The sequence below is a fragment of the Coregonus clupeaformis genome, chromosome 1, assembly GCF_020615455.1.
Source record: "Coregonus clupeaformis isolate EN_2021a chromosome 1, ASM2061545v1, whole genome shotgun sequence".
Lineage (NCBI taxonomy): Eukaryota > Metazoa > Chordata > Actinopteri > Salmoniformes > Salmonidae > Coregonus > Coregonus clupeaformis.
In genome coordinates, this window is record NC_059192.1 from 51,718,898 (window position 1) to 51,732,130 (window position 13,233).

A 13,233-nucleotide genomic window follows, 5' to 3' on the forward strand; every position below is an offset into this window, starting at 1 on the left:
GCCACCCCAGATACTGACTTACTTTTGACCCCCCTTTGTTCAGGGACACATTATTCAATTTCTGTTAGTCACATGTCTGTGGCACTTGTTCAGTTTATGTCTCAGTTGTTGAATCTTGTTTTGTTCATACAAATATTTACACATTTTAAGTTCAGCTGAAAATAAACGCAGTTGACAGTGAGAGGACGTTTCTTTTTTGCTGAGTTTAGCTTGTGAGAGACTATTTGACTGTGTATGTGTGCTATGTTTGAGGGTATGTCTGGATGTCATGCTCAATGTTTTTATGCTGTACCATGTTTTTTATTTATATTTTTTATTTGTTTGTGGAAAAAGGAAAATAAATCTACAACTTTAATAAAATAATAAAAAAATGAATAAAAGAAACCAGCTTTTCTCTGTGCCCCTGCTTGGCCTTTTAGGCGTATACTGGTAAAAAACAACAACCTGATTTGACAGCTTGGCCAACACTTGGGTATTCAAATTAGCTCCCACATGGGGGGGCACTGGGGCAGACTGCCCGAGCTCGGCTGCACCAAGTGAAACTAGCATGGATGGATTCAGGACGCACAATGGAACTACTAGGGCACTTTACTATAACAGCAATAAATGCACTGATTATTTCACAAGCGTTAGTCGTTTCTATCCTTTGCTTTGTCACTAGATTCCTGATATTTTTGTCTCAATATTTTTGTCACTATATTCCTAGCTAAGTTAGCCGCCATAGCTAACGTTAGAATGCTAGCTAATGTTAGCATGCTAACGTTAGCTAACTGCTTCCAAACAGCCAGCAGGCCAACTCTTACAAACCACATAATTTGAAATAGAAGTGACTGGTGAGATACAGGGTGTGTGTCTGTCACCAGATCTCAACCCAATTGAACACTTATGGGAGATTCTGGAGCAGTGCCTGAGACACCGTTTTCCACCACCATCAACAAAACATCAAATGATGGAATTTCTCATGGAAGAATGGTGACTCATCCCTCCAAAAGAGTTCCAGACTCTGGTAGAATCTATGCCAAGATGCATTGAAGCTGTTCTGGCGGCTTGTGGTGGCCCAACACCCTATTAAGACACTATGTTGGTCTTTTCTTTATTTTGGCAATTACCTGTAGTTGTTGCATAGGCGTTGTCCTTTTTGCTAACACCAGCTGTGGGTTGCTTGGCTTGCTAGCTTGTGTGCAGTGTGTGTGTACTACTGAGCCCATGGGGTTTTCTAATTTGGGCAAAAGTCTGTCCTCTCTCCTCCATGATCCGAAAACCGATAAGTGGTCAAGGAGTGTGTTAATTTGTTAGTATGCAAACAGAAGTGTTCTCCCCTCCTCGATAGCCACCTTTCATCGAGGACACTTGTGTATACTACCGCGAAAAAGTTTAGAAATCTTCCAAACCCACTTCGAATCAGCTTTTGTTTTGTCAGAGGAGAAAAACATGCACACGTGTAAAAACAATATGCTACTAATTGTTTTCTCTCTACTGAACAAAAATAAAAGTGTTGGTCCCATGTTTCATCAGCTGAAATAAAAGATCCCAAAAGTTTTTATTACGCATTATAATTTTGTGCACAAATTTGTTTACATCCCTGTTAGTGAGCATTTTTCCTTTGCAAAGATAATCGATCCACCTGACAGGTGTGGCATATCAAGAAGCTGATTAAACAACATGATCATTACACAGGTGCACCTTGTGCTGGGTACAAAAAAGGCCACAAATGTCTCAAGTTTTAAGGGACCGTGCATTGGCATTCTGATTGCAGGAGTATCCACCAGAGCTGTTGCCAGATAATTGAATGTACATTTTTCTACCATAAGCAGCCTCCAACGTTGATATAGAGAATTTGGCAGGATGTCCAACCGGTCTCACAACAGCAGACCACGTGTAACCACGCCAGCCCAGGACCTCCACATCCGACTTTTTCATCTGCGGGATCGTCTGAGACCAGCCACCCGGACAGCTGATGAAACTGAGGAGTATTTCTGTCTGTAATAAAGCCCTTTTGTGGGGAAAAACTCATTCTGATTTGGCTGGGTCTGGCTCCCCAGTGGGTGGGCCTATGCCCACCCATGGCTGTGCCCTTGCCCAGTCATGTGAAATCCATAGACCTGCAACAAATGTATTTCAATTGACTGATTTCCTTATATGAACTGTAACTCAGTAAAATTGTTGCAGGTTGCTGTTAACGTAATTTGCCTAATGACGCGTTAGTGTAGAAGGACTGTGTCATTTCAAGCAAGCACATTTCCATCCATGTTCACTCCTCGCCAACTCACCTCAATTAACTTTGACCTTTTTCAAAAGGTGTTGAAAGAGGATGGAGGGGAGAGGACGCAGGAGGAAATCGAATTGATAAAAGGCCCATGTCGCCCCGAGTCTTGAAGGATCCTTCTCCCCACCGGAACATTTGGAAAAAAGGAAAAAGCGACTAGACCCATTTTTTTTTTTTTTACCGTTTGTTTCAAAAACAAGTTTGAGATTGGGTTTTACTGATTGTTTTTTCTCAAATTTACGCTTTGGCCTCTACTATAAATAAAGAATGAGTCAACAACATTATTTGTGTATGAGCAAACAGAATATGAGCTTTTTAAAATGAGATTTTCACTGGACAGTTACTTTAAGGGTGGTAAAGTGAGTAGCTGCATGTCTTGATTTCACTGACAGCTCACTAAGGATGTGCAATGACAGTGGTCTGTGTATGGGAAAACCAGAGTCCTTTTTCAGACATCCTCCTGTCAGCTCTGTGACTTTCATCAGGTCAGGGAACAAACACATCTTTCAAACATGGTCAATCAGAGAAACCCGATTGTGCAGGGAGGAAGAGCCAGGTGAAGTCATCCCATTAGAAGGCAAGATTGAACGGTCCTTGACCCCTTCTCTATCTTTATTCACAGCCAGGATCAATATGTGCTTACCTTAACAGCTTCTGTTATTAATCATATACACTGTGTCTGAGATGCAGACACTGCAGGGATCACACAGCAGCCGGGGTCAATAGGTTGAAGTAATGATGCGACAGTGGTTTAATATCTGGGCTGCTGAGAGGGCTTTGGGCTGCAGTCAGAGCACGGCGGGGGGAGGATCTCTTCCATCTGATACACACTGGCTGGAATTTGTTTAACATGTAATTTTTCTTTCCTTACAAATAATGAATTGTGGTCGAAATTTAGACTGTGTTTTGGAAATAATGTGAACTGTATAGCAGTGCTTTGTGAGCATTTCTTTACTTTCTAGATTCTGTTAGTTCCAAATAGGTAATGTTATAATGTGCTAGCCTAGGCCTATATCACACATTCCTGTCTCCCATTGCCTCAGTCATTGGCGTGTGGTGGAGAAGGAGGGACCGGGACATTTTAAATTATGTACCTTTAGGCTGTAGTCAAGGTGTGTGTTAAAACGTGTTAAAACATGAGTAGCAGGTTGTTTTAATGACGTTACCTCGGAAGTGCCTCAGAGTCTTGGGGACCTCTGTATTCCTCCAGTAGTAAAATAGGTCTCCTGCTCGGAAAGACCCATGAAAGCATTGAAAATGTTCTTACCTGAATCACCATCAGTTCAATCGCAACGACTCCCTCTCATACACTTTCAGTGATAATAATAATATGCCATTTAGCAGACACTTTTATCCAAAGCGACTTACAGTCATGCGTGCATACATTTTTGTGTATGGGTGGTCCCGGGGATCGAACCCACTACCTTGGCGTTACAAGCGCTGTGCTCTACTAGCTGAGCTACAGAGGACCACAGTAAGTCATTAGCAGCTTGACTGCCCATTTTTTGTGCGTTTGAATCCTCACTGTTTTGTCCTTCATGAGCATTTAAGGATGGCGGCCCAGTTGTTTTCTCAGCTTCGGCTTCCTCAGCATGTTTAGGATAAGAGTGGGTGTGACTAATTACATTCCCGTGCAGACCTGAAGCAACTTCCCTATGCTATCTACGGGATAAACCTCAGCATTCCCTCGCTGGGGACGCAGAGGGGATAGAGAGCAGCATAATTCTCTATTTAATTTAACATGATCATCTCAATGCCCTCCTGAAATGTAATGTACTGGTGTGCAGTGCACTAAGCTGTACATAGCCTAACAGTAAGTAGCTCAGTGTGCAGTAATGCACCCCTGTGCTGGAGCCATGATACCCGTCTCTCTGCTCCAGTACTTCTAGGCCTAGGTTATATGAACTGATGGTTATATATATTGTCAGTGCTTTAAAGGTCCCGAACAGTCATTCTGATTCCCATGTAAAATATCATTTTGAGTGACTAAAATATCACCCATAAACCATTTTTGTTTATTTTTCTGTTCTGTCTTTGTTAATTTTTCATATTTCTATACTAGTGTTAAATGTAACAGTGATGTTGAATATTATGATTCAATTGTTGTTTACTTTTTCTCTCATGGCTAACTACCAGGAAGTTTGAAAAGACAGACTGAGTGGGCTTGACTGACAGCTCCTTGAAACGCCTATGTCAAGCAACTTGCAGTGTTGCAGTAAAATCATCTAAAGCAAATTGGGTGATACACAAAGCAACTCAAACAACATTGAAATTGCATTAATGATGTAAATTGTTTTATACATTTCCCGTTTGGCATGTCTCTTGTGATGCGATTCACAGCAGCACTGACGGATGTGTTGACATGACAACTGCATCAACGTTTTGAACGACCACTCTAAAATGTGCAGTTTTGTCACAACACAATGCCACAGATGTCTCATGTTTTGAGGGAGTATGCAATTGTCATGCTGTCTGCAGGAATGTCCACCAGAGCTGTTGCCAGATAATTTAATGTTGATTTCTCTACTATAAGCCGCCTCCAACGTTGTTTTAGAGAATTTGGCAGTACGCCCAACCTGCAGACCCCGTCCGTGTATGGCGTTGGTGGGCGAGTGATTTGCTGGTGGCGGTGGTATGGATAGGCATAAGCTACGGACAATGAACACAATTGCATTTTATCGATGGCAATTTGAATGCACAGAAGATACCGTGATGAGATCCTGAGGCCCATTGTCTTGCCATTCATCCGCCACCATCACCTCATGTTTCAGCATGATAATGCACAGCCCCATGTTGCAAGGATCTGTACACAATTCCTGGAAGCTGAAAATGTCTCAGTTCTTCCATGGCCTGCATACTCACCAGACATGTCATCCTTTGAGCAAGTTTTGGATGCTCTGGATCGACATGTACTACAGCGTGTTCCAGTTCCTGCCAATATCCAGAAACTTCGCACAGCCATTGAAGAGGAGTGGGACAACATTCCACAGGCCACAATCAACAGTCTTATCAACTCTATGCGAAGGAGATGTGTTGCACTACATGAGGCAAATGGTGGTCACACCAGATACTGACTGGTTTGCTGATCCATGCCCCTACCTTTTTTTAAGGTATATGTGACCAACAGATGCATATCTGTATTCCCAGTCATGTGAAATCCATAGATTAGGGCCTAATTAATTTATTTCAAATAACTGATTTCCTTATATGAACTGTAACAGTAAAATCTTTGAAATTGTTGCATGTTGCGTTTTATATCTTTGTTCACTATATATGGATAGCCTTGGTGCTTTTAGAGATGGAGATCAGATGGTATTCATGAGCCGGTCAGGTTATAAACCTTGGCTGGAAGTAGAACAGAAGACTGAGCTACACAATCAGAGCTGAAACCTTCAAAGGTCTCATCTGCACAAATGTACGGACCTCTGAGCATGATGTTGCATAACGGTGCGCTTGAATTTAGCTCATCACCATGGTTTTGCAGGGGAAGAATGTATGAGTCGAGTGTTGCCATTGAAGGGGTCTCGCATTCTGAATAGAGAGATCGACAACGTGGGCAGACCCACATTCTTTGTAGGCTATCTGAATAAAGGAAATGGCCTCTCTTGTTACTGTAATCTGACACATTTTCTCACTATATTAATTTAGCTACTGGTCATTTCCATGTAAAAGGACCCATGAGCACCAATGTGAAGTCCATAGGAGCATGTCAAATTAGGTGTCAAATGAAACTAAGAGTATAATTATGAGAAATTAATGCATATATACATTTTCAACCATTTTCCATCCTAAAAATTTGGAATAAACAAAGGCTTTGATTTCTGGTCAAATGGATGGAAAAGGAGTCTTAGAAAACATCTACCAGTCTTAAAAAAGGTATTAGAAATACATAAAAAACACAATAATGTTGAAGTAAAGACCCCTGCCAACTGTGACCTGTTTCAGGAAGCTAGGCATATGTCGCACGTCACTACTTCACAGGAGAGGCATTTGAACAAAAACATTTATTTTGTATAAAAATGTGTTTTGGGGCAGAAATGCCTTCTGTGAACTTAATAACAAACTTGTATGCCATCTGTAAATACGAATACATTTCTTTTACGAGCCTAGTTGGTTTAGCCACGGAAAGAGACAGGAACCTTCCCCGTAGCCATGATTGGCTGAGATAATGGATGGGCTGGACATGCCTAGAGATGGTCTGCCATGTAGCATGCTTCTGTCTATAACAGAGCTGCTCAGTATGTGCAGGTAATCCTTTCTACTGCGGCTTTTTAAAAATATATCATGATGAACTGCAAAAGTTTTGCTACTGCTCTCCACTTTCTGGAGGACGATCGTGCCATGCTGACTCTCTCTGACTCTGAAAATGAATTAGACGATGAGGAAATCCCTGATTTTAGGTAAAAACATTTTCATTGAACCAGACATTGGTGTAGGCAAAGAAGAGCTCTCCAGTACGTGTACCAAAACATTCAAGGGCCATTTTCTCAAAAGTGGGATTACAAGTTTATCAACTTTCAAAGCAGAATTACTTTTACATTGTTCCTCAACTGCAGTGTATGATATACAATTTTCTAGCTCTGAGTCTCTACTTTCATCCAATGTAAAAAACACAATTTGAAATGTTGCTACATAGGATCGAGCCGGTCGGTCACAAATAGTCTGTGAGAGCACTTCTGATTATGTGTGCTCAGTTCTAACTGATGAACAGATGTCCTTGTTTGAATGATGAAACTGTTTGCTTTGGACCTTCTAATTGAGAGGTCTGCACTCTGAGCAGACGAGTTGCCCTTACCTAATTGACCTGTCAGTCAAATGAAGTCTGATTGCAGAGATTTTGCAAAACCCTGCTAATGGGCAGCAATGACGACTAGGGATGGAATGAGAAACGGCTGTGTCACGCTCCAATTGTGACAGCCCTGGATGGTAACCCTCCGTAGATAAGTGCTTGTAGCGCTCTCAAAGGTTAGAATGCCTTGGCAAACCCAAAGCAGTTAGACTATGTATAGTCAGTGCACTGGAGCCAGGGGGGAGGGAGTTGCACTCCAGTCTTGTAAGTCTGTGCCAAGAAGAGGGGACGTGCCTCTGAAATGGCTGCACTGTTTACATATTTGTCTGGGATAATAGTATGGAATGAGCAGTATTCCCACTTAACGGCTCAACTGCCCAAAACCGTTTTGAGGACATTGTTGGTTATAATTCCCCCTGCCCCACACGTCTCCTCTGCTAAACTACTACTGATGAGTAAATAGTTATTAAAAGCTACATGCTCCTCAGCTCTTTGTAAGCTGTGTCATGCAGCCGAACTGAACAGAAATGCTAATGAATGCAAGGCACTCCGCAGACCAGCTTTAATCAGTGTACCAGCGTTGGAGAGGGTTTGAGGAGGAGGGGAGCGGGGCAATAGGATGCTGTTGCCTTTAGGTAGAAAAACTGGAAGATTTGATAAAAAAAATTTTTTTTTTCCAGCAGTACCAGATTAGAGAGACTAATAATTTCATCACGGTGGTCTATCTGGCTTCAAGAAATCTTATACTGCAGAAGGGTGCATCTCATGTTCTCCGCAAGTCAGTCAGAACCTAGGCCTATGTTCCCCACTGAAAGCCAAACAGAACTGAAAAAGGTTTAGTTTCTGCAGATTCAGGCAATGCAGCAAATATACCGGTCTGAGGAACTGAATCCAGATACAACAACACCTCATTCAGTGTTTTCAACAAGTACAGTGCCTTGCAAAAGTATTAAGTCCCCCTTGGTGTTTTTCCTATTTTGTTGCTTTACAACCTGTCATTTAAATTGATTTTTATTTGGATTTCATGTAATGGACATACACAAAATAGTCCACAAATGTGTGAAGTGAAATGAAAAAAATGACTTGTTTCAAAAAATTCTAAAAAATTAATAACGGAAAAGTGGTGCATGCATATGTATTCACCCCTTTGCTATGAAGCCCCTAAATAAGATATGGTGCAATCAATTACCTTCAGAAGTCAAATAATTAGTTAAATAAAGTCCACCTGTATGCAATCTAAGTGTCACATAATCTGTCACATGATCTCAGTATATATACACCTGTTCTGAAAGGCCCCAGAGTCTGCAACACCACAAAGGAAGGGGCACCATGAAGACCAAGAAGCTCTCCAAACAGGTCAGGGACAAAGTTGTGGAGAAGTACAGATCAGGGTTGGGTTCTAAAAAAATATCTGACACTTTGAACATCCCAAGGAGCACTATTAAATCCATTATTAAAAAATGGAAAGAATATGGCACCGCAACAAACCTGCCAAGAGAGGGCCGCCCGCCAAAACTCACGGACCAGGCAAGGAGGGCATTAATCAGAGAGGCAACAATGAGACCAAAGATAACCCTGAAGGAGTTGCAAAGCTCCACAGCGGAGATCGGAGTATCTGTCCATAGGACCACTTTAAGCCATACACTCCACAGAGCTGGGCTTTATGGAAGAGTGGCCAGAAAAAAAGCCATTGCTTAAAGAAATAAATATGCAAACACGTTTGGTTTTTGCCAAAAGGCATGTGGGAGACTACCAAAACATATGGAAGAAGGTACTCTTGTCAGATTAGACAAAAATTGACCTTTTTGGCTGTCAAGGAAAACGCTATGTCTGCCGCAAACACCTCTCATCACCCCGAGAACACCAACCCCACCGAGAAGCATGGTGGTGGCAACATCATGCTGTGGGGATGTTTTTCATCGGCAGGGACTGGGAAACTGGTCAGAATTGAAGGAATGATGGATGGCGCTAAATACAGGGAAGTTCTTGAGGGAAACCTGTTTCAGAGATCTGAGAGGTTCACCTTCCAGCAGGACAATGACCCTAAGCATACTGCTAAAGCAACACTTGAGTGGTTTAAGGGGAAACATTTAAATGTATTGGAATGGCCTAGTCAAAGCCCAGACCTCAATCCAATTGAGAATCTGTGGTATGACTTAAAGATTGCTGTACACCAGCGGAACCCATCCAACTTGAAGGAGCTGGAGCAGTTTTGCCTTGAAGAATGGGCAAAATCCCAGTGGCTAGATGTGCCATTCTTATAGAGACATACCCCAAGAGACTTGCAGCTGTAATTGCTGCAAAAGGTGGCTCTACAAAGTATTGACTTCGGGGGAGTGAATAGTTATGCATGCTCAAGTTTTCTGTTTTTTTATCTTATTTGTTGTTTCATGTTTCACAAAAAAAAATATTTTGCATCTTCAAAGTGGTAGGCATGTTGTTTAAATGAAATGATACAACCCCCCCCAAAAAAAAATCCATTTTAATTCCAGCTTGTAAGGCAACAAAATAGGAAAAAATAAATATCAAGCCATAGAGTAGCCAGCTAAATAGAAAAAGTAGCCAGCCATGTGCCCCCTGGCCGGGTTGGAATTTTTCTTGCCGAAGGAGCTCTATTTTGGTGGCCTCTGGTGCATTCTAATTCCCTGATTCCATCTGGAAATTCACAGCAAAAGTATTGAATACTTTATCGAGTTTACCTCCCAGATTAGGAAAACTTGTGGTATTGTGTAGAAAGACATGACTTTACAATTTAAATGACTGAAAATATATGAATTCAGTGTGTTGTTTTGGATATTGTCTAGGTCTAGGCCAGTATGATCAGGACTATTTTATACACCTTTTAAACTTTTGACCATTCGATTGGTCGTAACAACAGATGACTCTCAGTTGACCAAGATTTTTTTTGGGGGTCAGGGACAGCCCTAATTAGGCTAAGTCGTGGATTTCGACTCATCGTTACCACATTACATGGGAAGTGCAAATTCACGAGCATCATGCTCTCTCCTCCATGTCAAGAAGTTAGACTGCAACCAGAGATCTGTATATAATGACAAGATGCTCATGACTCCGCCCTAACAATGGGAGTCGTTGTCCCAAAGGCGGGAAGGCAGGCAACAAGCTTAGCCCATTGTGCAACAGGACTGCACTCATGTCTCTGCGTTCATCTTTTACAGACACCCGCTAGTGCATTGCAATACTGATAAAAGCGTCTGTCTTTTGTAGCACTCAGTCTTTCATTGCTTATTTCTTTCTCCTCCTCCCTACCAAGGGCTTTATGTAATTGGAAAGATAAAATAAAAGTTGCTTAAAGTTGCTTATTCCTATGTGGGCTAAATTAATTATATCATTACCACTGTGGGCCTATTCTGTAATCATAACCACCCCCATTGGGCTTATTTTGGACATATTTGTCGAGAGTGAAACCTCACGCTTCGCCTCTTCCTCTCTGCTGCGTTTCCCTGTCATTGCTTGCTTTGTGACTGACAGGCACTTATCCTATCAATAGATTGCTAGAATTTACATTTACATTTTAGATTTTAGTCATTTAGCAGACGCTCTTATCCAGAGCGACTTAGTGAGTGCATACATTTTCATACTGGCCCCCCGTAGAAGATGCATATCGTTCATTCTAGCAGGAGAGGGCTCGACGGACTAGCGAATTGAAACTGTTAAGTGAAAATTAGCCTAGTTAATATGAATTCGAAAATGTAGCAGGCTGAAAATTAGTCTGTAACCGGCTGATTAGTTGACAGCCAGCACTAATGGAAAACACTGCTCATTGCTGTTGTTCCAAATGTGCAATAGGACTGCTCTGTCTCTGCATTCATCTTTTACAGACACCTGTCAGTGCAGTGCAATACTAATAAAAGCATCTGTCTTTTGTAGCACTTTACTTTGCTGAATTCTCCATCCTCCTCCCTACCAACGGCTTTATGTAATTGGAAAGATAAAATAAAATATGCTGAAGGGTGCTTATTCCTATATGAATTATATCATTACCACTCTGTGGGCCTATTGTGTTACCATAACCACCCCTTCTGGCTGGGACATTGTCCTTAAGCTTTCCAATGTGTGTGAATATTAACATGGGTTAACTGTTGATGTAATGGCACTGAGAGTATGAAAGTCTTCCTTTCCTTCTATCTTTTTCATTGCCCATCAACATTATACAGTTCTGGTTGGATGATCAAGTCCAGGCCTGTCCTCCAGGCTTAACCGCACATGATACAGTCAATGTTGTTTTCAAAGCATTCGTATTCATGTTTTTTACACGGTTGCCAACTGTTGCTGGCTGTCGGGTCCTGACTTTTCCACCGCTTGTCTGTTGTTGTACATGCATACAGACTAATGAGAACTCCTGCCCTTCCCTCTTGACAGAGAAACCCAATCGGAGGAATTGAGTTTCCCTACGCCCAGAGCTGATGCTTATAGGAGCTGACGACATGTCTTTCAATTGATGATTTCCACTTTGGGCTCCTTTTGATTCTAAATAAAGTTGCAAGTGTCCAATCAATAGTTTCGTATTACTCTCCTGACCGTCGGAATTTAGTCACTTAAAGTCTTATCCTCTTAACATCGACTGCTGTTTGTGTTCCTTTGCTCTTCTTTCACCCAATGCTAAGCCTGTAGGAAAGTCTATTTGCAGTGTACTCTGCTCGATGTGGTGCTTTTGTGCGTATCTATGAGAGGAGGGACAGTTCTTCTCAAAAAGCCTGAGGCAGACAAACTTTCTTATTCACTGTATAGGCCTAGTGCTTCTTTGGTTAGTTGAAAGGAAAAACACATTTTTATCCACAGAAGAAAATAAAAAAATCCTTGCTCTTTTGAATCGGTATCTGTGATAGACCCACTTTTCTAATCTGTTTGCTTACTCTGCTAGGTGTGTACAAAACACCAAGATAAATTGTTCTTGCTATCTCAGGAAGAGACGTAACAGTGCAAAATTGCAAGTCTATTGTCATGTGTCTCTTTACTCAACCTTGAACATGATGCACTGTTACTGAATGAAGGAGGTGCAAAAGGACTCTGTCAGTCTAACTGCCAGTTCACCAAGCCCCGAATCCTAGGGGATGAAACACATCACAGCAGCTGCTTGAAAATATTGCATTAACCCCCCCCCTCCCAAAAAAAGAAATACAATTGATTGTAATTAACATGAAAGCCTTGCAAATTAAATTAAATTATCATTGACTGTGTTGTAATGAATCATGTTTGCATAAATGTTCAACCAGAGCATATTAGTGGTGTTTTCAAGCCCAGTTCCGTGTCCAACGAGTAAGTAGCCTGTTGTGTTCCTCTGCATGGGTGCTCTAAGATCAAGAGTCAGCTGTAAATGTCTCTCTCATTTGTTTTATTTGGTCACCATAGCTCCCTGGGGAAAGACATTTTATGGCATTTCAATTTATTGATGGGCATTCCATTGATTACCTTTTTTAATTGATTAATTGACTGGCATTCAAATGGAATTGACCCGGTTTGTCAACATGCAATGGCAGATTTGTCCATGCTCCATCTACGTGTACTGCACCATGGAAAATAGAGCTTCATTCTGTGAAATAAGAATAGTATTTCATGAGATGTCCCTCCCTTGTCATTATGCAGAACAAATTACCGTAAGAGCCGGTACAAACAGTTTTTGAATAGCAAGTTGATTGGATGAAAAATTCCAAGGGTTTGAAGTCAGTGGAAAGTATGCTGGAAGAATAGGTGGCTTACCTCCTTAATGAGGCCTGAATGCTTGAAAGCCACCTCCTTGCCTCAGTAGACGGGCTGTTCATGGCTGGATATTTTGGGATGTTAATTGCACACAGAACATGTGGAAGAGCTGTAAAGTGTGTGTGTGTGGATTACTGTGAGGCTTTCTCTACAGCCCGTCTATCTGCATCTGTTTGGCGCTCTGTGAGAAATGTTCTGTCGGCTCCATTGACCCTCATTAGGAACATGGAGCTTTTAAGTCCCTGCGTCTTTTCTGCTTGAACTCAGACAATTGCTTTTTTTGTTACTCAGCGTCCTCGAAACTGATGCTACTTAAAGGGTGACCTGTTTTCACAGATAAGCTGCCTATTTATTTATATGATTTTGTTTACCCAACATTAATGACATCCTCTCTGACTACATTGTGGTCCTCTGTAGCTCAGCTGGTAGAGCACGGCGCTTGTAACGCCAAGGTAGTGGG

At 41.6% G+C, this 13,233-nt stretch overlaps 1 protein-coding gene across 2 annotated transcripts in view; it reads left to right on the forward strand.

Moving 5' to 3' along the window:
* Positions 1-13,233, forward strand: part of LOC121570369 (bifunctional heparan sulfate N-deacetylase/N-sulfotransferase 2) — a 180,358-nt gene that overhangs the window by 16,531 nt on the left and 150,594 nt on the right. The window lies entirely within an intron of this gene.